The 16218-nt window shown below is 39.6% G+C and overlaps 1 protein-coding gene across 4 annotated transcripts in view; it reads left to right on the forward strand.

Moving 5' to 3' along the window:
* The first annotated feature begins 427 nt into the window (after positions 1–427).
* lnx2b (ligand of numb-protein X 2b) overlaps positions 428–16218 on the forward strand; it is a 69006-nt gene continuing 53215 nt past the window's right edge. Inside the window, exon 1 of one of the 4 annotated variants that reach the window (XM_062044280.1) lies at positions 428–820. The gene's annotated coding sequence lies outside the window, so the exon portion shown is untranslated. The remainder of the gene's footprint in view (positions 821–16218) is intronic. The other 3 variants (XM_062044275.1, XM_062044277.1, XM_062044279.1) reach the window with 3 other exon arrangements.

Consider the following 16218-nt stretch of genomic DNA (forward strand, 5'->3'; position numbering starts at 1 on the left):
AATCTGGGAATTTGTCAAGGGAAAGCCCGCCATTCCCAAATAGGCTGAACAGTTTGAAGTTGGAAAGCTTTGAATCGGGTGAAACATGTGGAAATGGTGGAAGTTTGAAAAATGGCCAATTCATTTTGAATGGGAAAAATGGGTGAGGGGGTTTTAAACGGTGGCATTGTTGTGTGTGTGGACACGGATAAGATTAGGTGTGATTTACCCTGGATAACCCTATCCGGCTTAGTGTAAACGGGGTCTTAGGTAGCCCTTTATGTCTTTTTTAAAATTGTATTTTTTATTATTTATTAATATTTAATACTCTGTTTTTGCTTTTGTTTTTTTTCCTTGTTGTTGAAAGTGCCTTGACTGTTGAAAGAATTATAAATGTATGCTTGTTGTTAAAAAAAAAAAAAAAAAAAAGGTAGAATAACAAAGACGCCATGTTGTTATTGCACCTGCGTTCACTTCTTCCTCCTCCAAGTTAGCGTCTTGTGTGCTCATGGAAAACCTCCTCCCGCTCGGAGCAGGTTGAAGAACTACACCTGAAACGAGGAGTCGGGACTAATATTTCTCTAACGGGGACAATGAATAACAACAAACTCACCGTGAAGACGCGGAAATTTGTTTCTTTTCTGAGTTGAAAAAAAAAAAAATCCAGTCTGCATGTTTGCCGCCGACAGACAGGTTCGGTACTTCCGGTGGACAACAACAACAACAAAAACTTTACAGGTAAGCCGAGTTCGCTACTTCCGGTGACAACCACAAAAAAAATAACTTTACAGGTGAGCCGAGTTCGCTACTCCTGGGGACAAAAAAAACAACAACTTTCCAGGTAAGCCGAGTTTCGGTCTAACTTTAACATAATTTGTGAAAGTAGATGTACAATAATTGCTTTTGACATAAAAAAAACATGACACAAAGACGACGTTTGTGGTTAAATATGGGTTCCATTACAAAACGTCTGTTGTGTCGTAAATGCGTCAGTGAAGGTTCGTTGATCCAGGAAGTGGAACGTGAAGAGCTACAATTGTCGACCTGTTTGCTTAATTTAACATCTTCTGCTTCATTTATTTATAAACGAATGTGATTAGGCACGGACGAACAAGGACCGGCGTTGACATGGAGACAATGAGTTATTTATGAGGCGGGTGATAAACACGCAGGGTGTCGTAAAAGTGGCAACTTTCTATTACACAACGTGGAACTCAACCTACTGCTGCCATTGTGTGTGGTTACTTCTAGAAGTAATCTATTACCTTTTTAACAAATAGTATTGCTATTACCAATCATAAATGTCTTTAGATCGATAAGAAACACCAGCATTTGTATGCTGTGTTAAGTGTGTAGTATGTTTATAATGTGTGTTACTTCACAATAGCTGGTGAATGCCCATCCATCCATCCATTTTCTACTGCTTGTCCCTTTCGGGGTCGCTGGAGCCTATCTCAGCTGCATTTGGGCGGAAGGCGGGGTACACCCTGGACAAGTCGCCACCTTATCACAGGGCCAACACAGATAAACAGACAACATTCACACACTTATGGACACATTTAAAATAGTCAGTACACAAGGTCTTTCCATCCATCCATTTTCTACAGCTTGTCCCTTTCGGAGTTGCTGGAGCCTATCTCAGCTGCATTCGGGCGGAAGGCTGTGTACACCCTGGACAAGTCGCCACCTCATCACAGGGCCAACACAGATAGACAGACAACATTCACACACTTATGGACACATTTAAAATAGTCAGTACACAAGGTCTATCCATCCATCCATTTTCTACCGCTTGTCCCGTTCGGGGTCGCTGGAGCCTATCTCAGCTGCATTCGGGTGGAAGGCGGTGTACACTCTGGACAAGTCGCCAACTCACCACAGGGCCAACACAAATAGACAGACAACATTCACACTCAAGGACACATTTAAAATAGTCAGTACACAAGGTCTATCCATCCATCCATTTTCTACCGCTTGTCCCGTTCGGGGTCGCTGGAGCCTATCTCAGCTGCATTCGGGCGGAAGGCGGTGTACACTCTGGACAAGTCGCCACCTCACCACAGGGCCAACACAGATAGACAGACAACATTCACACTCACGGACACGTTTAAAATAGTCCGTACACAAGGTCTATCCATCCATCCATTTTCTACCGCTTGTCCCTTTCGGGGGGTGGAGGGTGGTCGCTGGAGCCTATTTCAGCTGCATTCGGGCAATAAGGCGGGGTACACCCTGGACAAGTCGCCACCTCATGGTTGAAAAACACTGACCTAGAGCAGTGGTTCTCAAACATTCTACACCAAGTACCACCTCAGAAAACAATTGGCTCTCCGAGTACCACCATAATGACCAACATTGAAATACAGTAGCATAGTAGGCTTAAGTATTCATTAAAAACAAGGCAGATGTTTTATTTAACAAATTAATGTAGTATTTTTGCCACTGTCACATTATACACAGTTTAAACAGTAACACTGTGTGTACAGCGTACCATTGGTAGTATGTGTACCACAGTTTAAGAATCACTGCTCTACATCAGTAGTTCTCAAACCTTTTTCACCAAATACCACCTCCGAAAACAATTGGCTCTCCAAGTACCGCCGTAATGATCAACATTAAAATACAGTAACGTAGTAGGCTTAAGTATTCATTAAAAACAAGACAGGTTTTAGTTAAGTATATTTAATATTTTTGGCCACTGTAACACCACACACAGTTTGAACAGTAACACTGTGTTTGAATATAGGAAAATACAACACTGCACTTTAATCAAGTGGTTATTTGGTGTACCACTAGTGGTACACAGTTTCTCAAACTGTGGTTCTCAAACCTTTTTCACCAAGTACCACCTCAGAAAACAATTGGCTCTCCGAGTACCACCATAATGACCAACCTGCTCAGTGGCCTAGTGGTTAGAGTGTCCGCCCTGATATCTGTAGGTCGTGAGTTCAAACCCCGGCCGAGTCATACCAAAGACTATAAAAATGGGACCCATTACCTCCCATTAACTCAGCATCAAGGGTTGGATTTGGGGGTTAAATTACCAAAAATGATTCCTGGGCGTGGCCACCACTGCTGCTCATTTCTCCCCTCACCTCGCAGTGGGTGATCAAGGGTGATGGGTCAAATGCAGAGAATAATTTCGCCACACCTAGTGTGTGTTTGACAATCATAAATCAAGTTAAAGTACAAAGTTAAAGTACCAATGATTTACCTTCGCTAGGTGTGGCGACATTATTCTCTGCATTTGACCCATCACCCTTGATCACCCCCTGGGAGGTGAGGGGAGAAGTGAGCAGCAGCGGTGGCCGCGCCCGGGAATCATATTTGGTGATTTAACCCCCAATTCCAACCCTTGATGCTGAGTGCCAAACAGGGAGGTAATGGCTCCCATTTTTATAGTCTTTGGTATGACTCGGCCGGGGTTTGAACTCACAACCTACCGATCTCAGGGCGGACACTCTAACCATTAGGCCACTGAGTACTGTAGCATGTTAGGCCTAAGTATTCATTAAAGTCAACAAGTATATTTAATATTTTGGCCACAAGGCCATTCGAGGGAGTCAAATCGTAGATTAGGATGTTTGTTTTCCGCGAACAGACAATACAATGACTTGTCTGTTCTATTCGTCCATGCTGGCTGCTCTCATATTAAATTTTTCCTTTTCAAGCTTCTCCATGTTGTGCCAATCCAGACCAGGCCCCCTTAGGAGCCCAGTCTAGATTGTATTTTTTTTACTCATCTTCTTCCCAAGTGTTTTACCTTTGTCTTGTACACTGTTTGTTTGTCTAATCTTGAACGGGTTTGTGCTGAAAACATACAGTAGTTTCGTTGTACTTGTGCAATGACAATAAAGTCCTATCCTATCCTATCCTATCCTGTGAGAGTACGCACAATGCACAAACGTCATCATCAATGAAACTCCATTTACAGTACATATTTGCAGACTTCTTCGGTGTACCAATAGATGGAGCCTGCGTACGAACTGGTACACAGTTTGAGAATCACTGGTCTGTGTTATGGCCGTGTGGATTTTGCATGTTCTCCCCTGTGCTTTGGGGTTTTGACTTGGGCTTCCTCCCACATCCCATGGTTCTTAAGGTCACAATTCAACAGATAAACACTGATGCGATATCAAAATATTTTGTGATAGTAAAACATCTCGATGTGAACATTGTAGTATCGACTAGATAGGCATAGTTTGGGGATCCCTGGCTTAGACCAACTATGCGGCTGAAATTGGTCTGCATTTCTACCTTTTCTAACCATTTTCCGATGTCTAGTTTCACTTAAATTTTTCTTTGATGCACTGCCATCAGAAAAGTATGCCTCACAATTGAGGAAAAAAAAAAAAAGTACAGTTTGTATAAGGCTGTTTTCATGGGAAATACAAGCAGACATTGTGTTATCTTGGTGTTTGATCAAAGAGGTGTAAATGTAAACAAGTGAGGCTCTAGTCTTGTTTACAGTTTAACTGGTTGGGTTTACCCATGTTCAAGCATTTAGAGCAGGGGTCACCAACCTTTTTGAAACCAAGAGCTACTTCATGGGTACTGATTAATGCGAAGGGCTACCAGTTTGATACACACTTAAATAAATTGCCAGAAATAGCCAATTTGCTCAATTTACCTTTAACTCTATGTTATTATTAATAATTAATGATATTTACACTTAATTGAAAGGTTTAAAAGAGGAGAAAACACGAAAAAAATGACAATTCAATTTTGAAAGATAATTTATCTTCAATTTCGACTCTTTAAAATTCAAAATTCAACCGAAAGAAAAAAGAGAAAAACTAGCTAATTCGATTCTTTGAAAAAATTACAAAAATAATTTATGGAACATCATTAGTAATTTTTCCTGATTAAGATTAATTTTAGAATTTTGATGACATGTTTTAAATAGGTTAAAATCCAATCTACACTTTGTTAGAATATATAACAAATTGGACCAAGCTATATTTCTAACAAAGACAAATCATTATTTCTTCTAGATTTTCCAGAACAAAAATTTTAAAAGAAATTCAAAAGACTTTGAAATAAGATTCACATTTGATTCTACAGATTTTCTAGATTTGCCAGAATAATTTTTTTGAATTTTAATCATAATAAGTTTGAAGAAAAGTTTCACAAATATTCTTTGTCGAAAAAACAGAAGCTAAAATGAAGAATTAAATTAAAATGTATTTATTATTCTTTACAATAAAAAAAAAAAATTTACTTGAACATTGATTTAAATTGTCAGGAAAGAAGAGGAAGGAATTTGAAAGGTAAAAAGGTATGTGTTTAAAAATTCTAAAATCATTTTTAAGGTTGTATTTTTTCTCTAAAATTGTCTTTCTGAAAGTTATAAGAAGCAAAGTAAAAAAAAAAAAAGAATTTATTTAAACAAGTGAAGACCCAGTCTTTAAAATATTTTCTTGGATTTTCAAATTCTATTTGAGTTTTGTCTCTCTTAGAATTAAAAATGTCGGGCAAAGCGAGACCAGCTTGCTGGTAAATAAATACAATTCAAAAAATAGAGGCAGCTCACTGGTAAGTGCTGCTATTTGAGCTATTTTTAGAACAGGCCAGCGGGCTACTCATCTGGTCCTTACGGGCTACCTGGTGCCCGCGGGCCCCGCGTTGGTGACCCCTGATTTAGAGTGAAGGAGTTATAAAAAGTACTGCCTACAGCAATGTCAACAACGAGTACTTTTTATAACTCCTTGAACGATTTTAATCAATCGTTCCAGTTTAAATGGACTGGAACGATTGATTAAAACCTGACACTTTCAAGCTTTTAGTCACTCATAGTTGCTGAATCTGCCATTTTGCTTGCGCAATAAATGTCTAATTCTTCTTTCTGGTAATCCCACACATGACGCACGTGTGAAATCATCCGTCTGGATACCGTCATCACCTGAGTTCTCTTGAGGGTGTGGCAGCACATGTGATTCATAATCAACGCCATAAGTCATAGGAAGTCGATCGGCCCAGACTAGTAATCCCCTTTAGGACTTAAAGGACGCCGTAAAGTCATCTACATTCCCTCAGAGGAAAAAAAAAAAAAAAAGCTCAAACTGTCACGTGATGGCGATACATTTGATTGGGATAAGATGTTAAAGGTCACATATTATTACAATTTTGCAACAATTGTATAAGTCTCAGAGGTCTCACGATAGCTTTTTATAAGCCTACTGGAAACACACAGTGTTGTGTGTGTAGGTGTGTGTGTGTGTGTGTGTGTGTGTGTGTGTGTGTGTGTGTGTGTGTGTGTGTGTGTGTGTGTGTGTGTGTGTGTGTGTGTGTGTGTGTGTGTGTGTGTGTGTGTGTGTGTGTGTGTGTGTGTGTGTGTGTGTGTGTGTATAACGTAAATGCAAATTGTCCACACCTGTCTCAAGAGTGTGTGGTTCCTGTAAGGACTATAAGGATGGCTTAGTATTCCACAGTGGGAAAATTCCACAGTTGCAGTAAACTTGACTAAATAAAATAATCGATGTCAACTTTATCAACTTTTTACATTTACTGTACATACATACACTATATTGCCAAAAGTATTTGGCCACCTGCCTTTACTCACATATGAACTTGAAGTGCCATCCCATTGAATTGTCCAAAATGTTTTGGTATCCTGGAGCATTCAAAGTTAATTTCCCTGGAACTGAGGGGCCGAACCCAACTCCTGAAAAATAACCCCACACCATAATTCCTCCTCCACCAAATTTCACACTCGGCACAATGCAGTCGCAATGTAGCGTTCTCCTGACAACCTCCAAACCCAGACTCGTCCATGAGATTGCCAGATGAAAAAGCGTGATTCATCAGTCCAGAGAAGGCGTCTCCACTGCTCTAGAGTCCAGTGGCAACGTGCTTTACACCACTGCATCCCACGCTTTGCATTGGACTTGGTGATGTATGGAAACCCATTCCATGAAGCTCTCTGCGTACTGTACGTGGGCTAATTGGAAGGTCACATGAAGTTTGGAGCTCTGTAGCAACTGACTGTGCAGAAAGTCTTTGCACTATACCAGGGGTAGGGAACCTATGGCTCTCGAGCCAGATGTGGCTCTTTTGATGACTGCATCTGGCTCTCAGATAAATCTTAGCTGACATTGCTTAACACGATAGGAATGAATAATTCCGCTGGTAATCACAGAGTTAAAAATAACGTTCAAAATATAAAACATTCTCATGCATTTTAATCCATCCATCCGTTTTCTACCCCACCTGTTCAAGAAGTCGCATTAATGGTAAGAAGTATTTTACTTATTATTGAACGGGACAAGCGGTAGAAAATGGATGGATGGATGGATGGATGGTTAGCTTCAGAATAACAATGTTATTCTGAGACTTATTATACTGTAAAAATGTTGGTCTTACTTAAAAATGCACGCATTTAGTTGTATTCAGTGTTAAAAAATATTATATGGCTCTCACGGAAATACATTTTAAAAATATTTGGCTTTCATGGCTCTCTCGGCCAAAAAGGTTCCTCGACCCCTGCACTATACTGACCCCTCTCTTGTCAGTTTACGTGGCCTACCACTTGGTGGCTGACTTGCTGTTGTTCCCAATTTATTCACTTTTCTTATAATAAAGTTGACTTTGGAATATTTGAGGAGTGAGGAAATTTCACAACTGGATTTGTTGCACAGGTGGCATCCTATGACAGTTCCACGCTAGAAATCACTGAGAGCGGCCCATTCTTTCACAAATGTTTGTAGAAACAGTCTCCATGCCTAAGTGCTTGATTTTATACACCGGGCCAAGTGATTAGGACACCTGATTATCATAATTTGGATGGGTGGCCAAATACTTTTGGCAATATAGTGTATTTTATACATACCGTATTTTTCGGACTATAAGGCGCACTTAAAATCCTTTCATTTTCTCAAAACTCGACAGTGCACCTTATAACCCGGTGCGCCTAGTGTGGGGAATAATTTTGGTTGTGCTTGCCGTCCTCGAAACTGTACTATTTGGAGCATGGTGTAATGATAAGTGTGACCAGTAGATGGCAGTCACTGATGGCGGTATAGCTCGGTTGGTAGAGCGGCCGTGCCAGCAACTTGAGGGTTGCAGGTTCGATCCCCGCTTCCGCCATCCTAGTCACTGCCGTTGTGTCCTTGGGCAAGACACTTTACCCACCTGCTCCCAGTGCCACCCACACTGGTTTAAATGTAACTTAGATATTGGGTTTCACAATGTAAAGCGCTTTGAGTCACTGGAGAAAAGCGCTATATAAATATAATTCACTTCACTTCACAAGAGATACGTGTAGACTGCAATATGATGGCAGTCATACATAAGAGATATGTGTAGACTGCAATATGATGGCAGTCGTACATAAGAGATATGTGTAGACTGCAATATGACTCAAGTAAACAACACCAAAATGTTATATGTTCCATTGAAAATATAGAACATTACACACGGCGCTCGAAAATCTATCAAAAATGTTTTAGTACGACTTTGGTAAGCTAGGAAACCACACTGTACTGTAAAATAATAACATGACCCCTTTATTGCGCCCTATAATCCGGTGCGCCTTTTGTATGAAAATATGCCTGACTAGACCCGCTCATACGGTAACTCGCATATGACGCTACACTTGTCCAATGTAAAAGTGAACATATACTAAATACACTGAGTGGGACAAAAAGACACAGATATGAGATACAATGCTAACGTTACACTCACATTTTAACGTCATACTAGGTTATTTTGCGCACTATAGAGCGTACCCACTAAATTTTAGAATAAATTCCCCCCATATATTAGCCGCACCGGACTATAAGCCGCAGACATTTACGTTTTGAAATGAGTTATTTACACAGAAAGATTTTGTAAATATTTATTTACATACCTTAATTGTTCCCAAACGGTGTCTGTAAAACGGCTGATCAAACAAAACCGAAGTCATCATCATAGCTGCGGAAGGTAGCTCTCCAATTAGCTAAACAGACTCAATAAATCCACGTTGACGTTTTGGTGGGTTTAAAAAACTAAAACAATACAAAAATAATGCCATTGTAAGTAATAATACTAACAGACACTTGTTAACGTGTTGGCATATTAGCTAATGCTAAGCACGCTAGCTTTATTATATTACGATAGCACATAGAAATAAGCATGAAAACACTTTTATAGACATCACACATGGAACGGTTTGGTAAGTAAGAATTGCTTTAGTTACAAATGTACAAACGTTGCTTGGAGTGATGAATGAATAACCTATAGGAGTAAAAACGATATGGAAGCCTAGAAGACGGAACGGCACTTGCGCTTCCGGTTGAAAGCTCAGTCTAAACAGAAGGGCAATGCAGCACCTCTAATAAGCGAACTCGTCCAAAAGATGGCACCGTAGCACAAACATTAACACACCTATTCAGTGTCTTTGCATGTTTTAGTTTTTTTTACTATTTGCATTATGGTTGTCAGCGAAGACAAATCGAGATATTAGCCGCACTATTTTAAAAGCCGCAGACAAACAATAACACACCTATTCAGTGTATTTGCATGTTTAGGTTTTTTTACTATTTGCATCATGGTTGTCAGCGAAGACAAATCCAGAAATTAGCCGCACTATTGTAAAAGCCGCAGGGTTCAAAGTGTAGGGAAAAAAGTAGCGGCTTCATAGTCGGGAATTTAGTAAGTCATCAAACTTGGCTGAAGCTTCCACGTCTGTAGCTGACTGGCAGAGATCCACGCTTTATTTTAAGATGTGTAGTGAAGTTTTTTTTTTTTTACAAGGCTTTTTTTAGAATACGTCCATTTATTTGAATGAGAATTTCCTAGAAATTTGGGGATTTCGGGAAAAACAGGATTTTTTTTAAATATAGGTAATACAACAATTGTCCTAGATGATGTGAATGGGTTGGTGTTGGAATTTTTCCAAAGTGTTGAAAAATTTTGACGTAGTAACCGTTTGAATTGAGAATGGGTAGTTCAGAATTAGTGGAATCTCGAGAAAATATGGAATTTGTACGAGAAGAAAAATGGTATTTGTGTTTTCCCTATTAGGAAGAATGCTTTGAATGTGCAATGGTCAAAAAAGGTTAAAAAATGTGTATTGTGAAAACTTTCTGGGCAAAGGTGAAAAGAGGGCTTTGGAAAAACAAAAATTCCTGGAATTTTTATGAACTTGGAAAATGGTAGTTTGATAGTCCAAGATGAGTCGAGTGTGTGGATAGTGGAATGGTTCGAATCGTTTGAGAAATTATATGCAGAGGTTTGTATATTGCCGATTCCTTTTCAATGGGGGGGGTGGACATTTCTGGTAATTCCGGGTAATCAGGGAATTTTAGGAACCGGGATACATGCTGGCTTGAATGTCCAGGGTGGGTGGAGCATGTGGATGTTGCAACGGTTCAAATCGGATGAGAAATGTCGGTAATGCAGTCAATTGTATATTTCCCATTCATTGTTAATGGGGAGAAAATTACAGAAAAACCGGGATTTTTGGGAAAGAGATAACATGTTTTGCGTTTGACATATGTGAAGAGTAGTGTGGGTTGATGGTTGAGAGGTTGGAATCGGTTAAAAAAATGGCCCAGAATTTTGGGCATTGTATAACTATGAACACGTCCATTTATTTAATGAGAATTTCCTAAAAATCGGGGGCTTTCGGAAAAAACAAGAATTTTTGAAAATATGGATAATACAACAATTGTCCTAGATGATGTGAATGCGTTGATGTTGGAATTTTTCAAAACTGTTGAAAAATGTTGATGTAGTAACAGTTTGAATTGAGAATTGGTAGTTCAGAATTACTGGAATTTCGGGAAAACCGGGAATTTTTACGAAAAGAAAACGGTAATTGTGTTTTCCTAATTGAGAAGAATGCTTTGAAGGTGCAACGGTTAAAAAATGTGGACTGTGAAAACTTTCTAGGCAGAGGTGAAAAGAGGGCTTTGGAAAAACGGAAATTCCTGGATTTTTTTTTTTAACTTGGTAGTTTGATTGCCCAAGGTGAGTGGAGTGTGTGGATGGTGGAACGGTGAAATCGGTTGAGAAATGTGGAAATTGTGCAATTTCGAAAAATGGCCCATTCATTTTCAATAGGAAAAATGACCCGGAAAACCGTGAATTCTGGGTAATCTAGGATTTAAAAAACATTTTTTTGGGAGGTGTGGGGGGGCTCACGATTCCCCGTCGAGTCGAACGTTTTGATACTGGAACAATTCCGATCGGAGGAAAACTGGGCTTTGGAGCGCGCCAAAGTTTTGCGGTAGAATAATAATAAATAATTTTTTTGGTGTAGAATCTTATATGTGTGAATGCTTAGACATTCACACAATAAAGTCATATATGCAGATTCCCTATCTACTGCACTGAACCTCACTGAGAATATTTAATTTCATATCGGTGGTCTAAAAACTTAGACATTCTACAAACCCCGTTTCCATATGAGTTGGAAAATTGTGTTAGATGTAAATATAAACGGAATACAATGATTTGCAAATCCTTTTCAACCCATATTCAATTGAATGCACTACAAAGACAAGATATTTGATGTTCAAACTCATAAACTTTATTTTTTTTTTGCAAATAATAATTAACTTAGAATTTCATGGCTGCAACACGTGTCAAAGGAGTTGAGAAAGGGCATGTTCACCACTGTGTTACATGGCCTTTCCTTTTAACAACACTCAGTAAACGTTTGGGAACTGAGGAGACACATTTTTGAAGCTTCTCAGGTGGAATTCTTTCCCATTCTTGCTTGATGTACAGCTTAAGTTGTTCAACAGTTGTGGTATTTTAGGCTTCATAATGCGCCACACATTTTCAATGGGAGACAGGTCCGGACTACAGGCAGGCCAGTCTAGTACCCGCACTCTTTTACTATGAAGCCAGGTTGATGTAACACGTGGCTTGGCATTGTCTTGCTGAAATAAGCAGGGGCGTCCATGGTAACGTTGCTTGGATGGCAACATATGTTGCTCCAAAACCTGTATGTACCTTTCAGCATTAATGGTGCCTTCACAGATGTGTAAGTTACCCATGTCTTGGGCATTAATACACCCCCATACCATCACAGATGCTGGCTTTTCAACTTTGCGCCTATAACAATCCGGATGGTTCTTTTCCTCTTTGGTCCAGAGGACACAACGTCCACAGTTTCCAAAAACAATTTGAAATGTGGACTCGTCAGACCACAGAACACTTTTCCACTTTGTATCAGTCCATCTTAGATGAGCTCAGGCCCAGCCAAGCTGACGGCGTTTCTGGGTGTTGTTGATAAACGGTTTTCGCCTTGCATAGGAGAGTTTTAACTTGCACTTACAGATGTAGCGACCAACTGTAGTTACTGACAGTGGGTTTCTGAAGTGTTCCTGAGCCCATGTGGTGATATCCTTTACACACTGATGTCACTTGTTGATGCAGTACAGCCTGAGGGATCAAAGGTCACGGGCTTAGCTGCTTACGTGCAGTGATTTCTCCAGATTCTCTGAACCCTTTGATGATATTACGGAGCGTAGATGGTGAAATCCCTAAATTCCTTGCAATAGCTGGTTGAAAAAGGTTTTTCTTAAACTGTTCAATAATTTGCTCACGCATTTGTTGACAAAGTGGTGACCCTCGCCCCATCCTTGTTTGTGAATGACTGAGCATTTCATGGAAGCTACTTTTATACCCAATCATGGCACCCACCTGTTCCCAATTTGCCTGTTTACTTGTGGGATGTTCAAATAAGTGTTTGATGAGGATTCCTCAACTTTATCAGTATTTATTGCCACCTTTCCCAACTTCTTTGTCACGTGTTGCTGGCATCAAATTCTAAATTATTTGCAAAAAAAAAAAATGTTTATCAGTTTGAACATCAAATATGTTGTCTTTGTAGCATATTCAACTGAATATGGGTTGAAAATGATTTGCAAATCATTGTATTCCGTTTATATGTACATCTAACACAATTTCCCAACTCATATGGAAACGGGGTTTGTACAACTTAGAGAGTACAAGGTTTAAATAGAGTAAGTCATTGATCAGTCCATCAACTCATACCGCCCACTCTTGTCAGAGCTTGACCTCCCCTTCTTAAATTCAGCACATCACGTGATATATCAACCAACTGGACTACAATTTAGTGAGCTATTACAAAAACACTTGTACCTCGGCTTACGAGTTAATTGCTTCTGTGACTAAGCTTTAGAGATGTAACAATATGAATAGAGATGTCCGATAATATCGGACTGCAGATATTATTGGCCGATAAATGCTTTGAAATGTAATATTGGAAATTATCGGTATCTGTTTCAAAAAGTAAAATGTATGACTTTTTAAAACGCCACTGTACGGAGTGGTACCAAACGACGTAGAGAGAAGTACAGAGCAGTTGCGTCTCCCAGTCATACTTGCCAACCCTCCCCATTTTCCCGGGAGACTCCTGAATTTCAGTGCCCCTCCTGAAAATCTCCCGGGGCAACCATTCTCCCGAATTTCTCCCGATTTCCAATTTCCACCCAGACAACAATATTGGGGGCGTGTCTTAAAGGCACTGTCTTTACGTGCCGGCCCAATCACATAATATCTACTGCTTTTGACACATTCACAAGTGAATGCAATGCATACTTGGTCAACAGCCATACAGGTCACACTGAGGGTGGTCGTATGAACAACTTTAACACTGTTACAAATATGCGCCACACTGTGAACCCACACCAAACAAGAATGAAAAACACATTTCGGGAGAACAGCCGCACCGTGACACAACATAAACACAACAGAACAAATACCCAGAACCCCTTGCAGCACTAACTCTTCCGGGACGCTACAATATATACCCCCCCCCCCCCCCGACTCAACACCACCACCCCAACCCCGCCCACCTCCACCCTCCTCATGCTCTCTCAGGGAGAGCATGTCCCAAATTCCAAGCTGCTGTTTTGAGGCATGTTAAAAAAAATAATGCACTTTGTGACTTCAATAATAAATATGGCAGTGCCATGTTGGCATTTTTTTCCACAACTTGAGTTGATTTATTTTGGAAAACCTTGTTATGTTGTTTAATGCATCCAGCGGGGCATCACAACAAAATTAGGCATAATAATGTGTTAATTCCACGACTGTATATATCGGTATCGGTTGATATCGGAATCGGTAATTTAGAGATGGATAATATCGGAAATGGGCAAAAAAGCCATTATCGGACATCTCTGAATATGAACATTGCATATCATGGTTATTGTAACAAAAATGATTATGGTTATCATTATTATCACGGTATTGTTGAATGTGCACAAAATGTGTGTGTTTTTGTTCAGATTCCCCGTTAGCTTCTGCGATATAAGCTGCTATTCTTTCTGGAGTCTCAAATGTCAAAAAACCTTACACACTCTCACATGACAAATAACACCACATCACATACACTCGTCATGCTCGTATTGGATTACACAATAGCCATGCTAGTACAGTTTTTTGTTTACAAACTATTATTTGCACACAATCTAGTTTGAATCCAAAAATAGACCAATAGGACACGAAAATAATAAATGTTCTTCTCTAAATTTGTTAAGTCCTAAGCTCTTGCCAAATTACCAAATTCATTCACATGGTGAAAAATTGTGCAAGTCAGTTGCAAGCCACCATTGCTCTACATACTGCAACGTCTTTCGCATGAAATTAGTGTGACAAGGAGGTATGTTGAGGAATGTTGATGAATATCTCTGAAAAATTACAGTTTACTGTGAAGTAGGGTTTTTTTAAGGCGTGACATTGCTGGTTTTACGAGCAGAGGAGCATGTTCGGCAGCGCACACACACGGAGTACTTACAAGCAGACACCGTGTGGGGACAGAAAAGGGAGAACGGACGCATTTTGGTGTAAAAAGTAAAGGTGAAGTTATAACACTGAAACACCCTCAGGAAGAGGTGCTTTAAGACATGGCTTGCTTGCTAGCGGCTAACGTCCAGCCAAAGTCTGCAGTGTTTTAGCTACTTCTAAATCACTAATCCTCGCCTCCATGGCGACAAATAAAGTGAGTTTCTTACAAGTATCATTATCACTGCAGGACGAGGAATAGCTAAACATGCTTCACTACACACCGTATCTCACCGGCGTCACAATGTAAAAAACGCCATGGGTGGATCTACACCTGACATCCACTGTAATGATACCAAGCAAGAGAGTGTATCTAGTTGATACTAAGACGATTACATCGATATTTTTTAGCATCACTAAATCTTTTTCCTTTTTTTTAAAATGTGTATTATGTTTATGAACCCAGGAAATACGTCCCTGGTAGAGATGCGCGGATAGGCAATTATTTCATCCGCAACCGCATCACAAAATTCGTCATCCACCTGCCATCCACCCGAACCAACATTTTATCAAAACCACAACCGCCCGCCACCCACCCGTTGTTATATATCTAATATAGACGATGCAAGGCATTAGTGAGGTTAGAAAGCTTTTGCCTGTTATAGAAAGGAGACTGATCCAATGCAGCAGAGACATTCAATGCGTGCCACGCATTAATATCTCTTGGCCACGCATTAGTGGCTAAGAGATATTAATGCGTGATAATATTATTTATCATTATTATAATATTATTGTCATTTCCATTAAGAAAGTGTTGGCTATTGTTGCCAATGCCCTCAGATCAGGAGTGCGTTCCTCACACTTGGTGTGCGCAGTTGCAGCAAGCAGAACGATGCTTTTAAGAAGTTAAAAAAATGTCTTAGAAAGACTAGGCCTATATTTTCGTTAGGTAAAAAAAAAATTCTGAATTTATTTCAATGAATATGAACTTGTTAACGTTATAATGCTCAAATAGGGACGAGGGCGGGGTGCACAGTGAGACAGTGAACAATTTTGCGACAAAGATGAACCTTTATTGATTGATCTGCAGCCATGACAAAATATCAGACAATCTCCATTGTCAACGACAGGCAGGAAAATAAAGATAAACACATAGCCTATGTTGTAGGCATAGGCATAGGCTCATACGTTTTTAAGTTGAAATAAAAAAATGAATACAAAATGTGCCTCATAAGCCTTAGGCTGTCAATCACGTGCACAAACTTAAATTATACAATAACATATGTATGTCATCCCTATTTAAACAAAAATAAATTAAATAAATAATAATAATAAATTACTTGCAACTTATTGGCCAAGGCAAATAGCTGAAGGGGGGAAATCAAACCCATCAGACTGCACTTTATCATCAAACTTGAATTATAATGAAAATAGACGGTCGAGACAAACAAAGCAGGCTAAATAGCCTTACATTGTAGCCAATTGGAAATGCGC

The sequence above is a fragment of the Entelurus aequoreus genome, linkage group LG04, assembly GCF_033978785.1.
Source record: "Entelurus aequoreus isolate RoL-2023_Sb linkage group LG04, RoL_Eaeq_v1.1, whole genome shotgun sequence".
In the NCBI taxonomy this organism is placed as follows: domain Eukaryota; kingdom Metazoa; phylum Chordata; class Actinopteri; order Syngnathiformes; family Syngnathidae; genus Entelurus; species Entelurus aequoreus.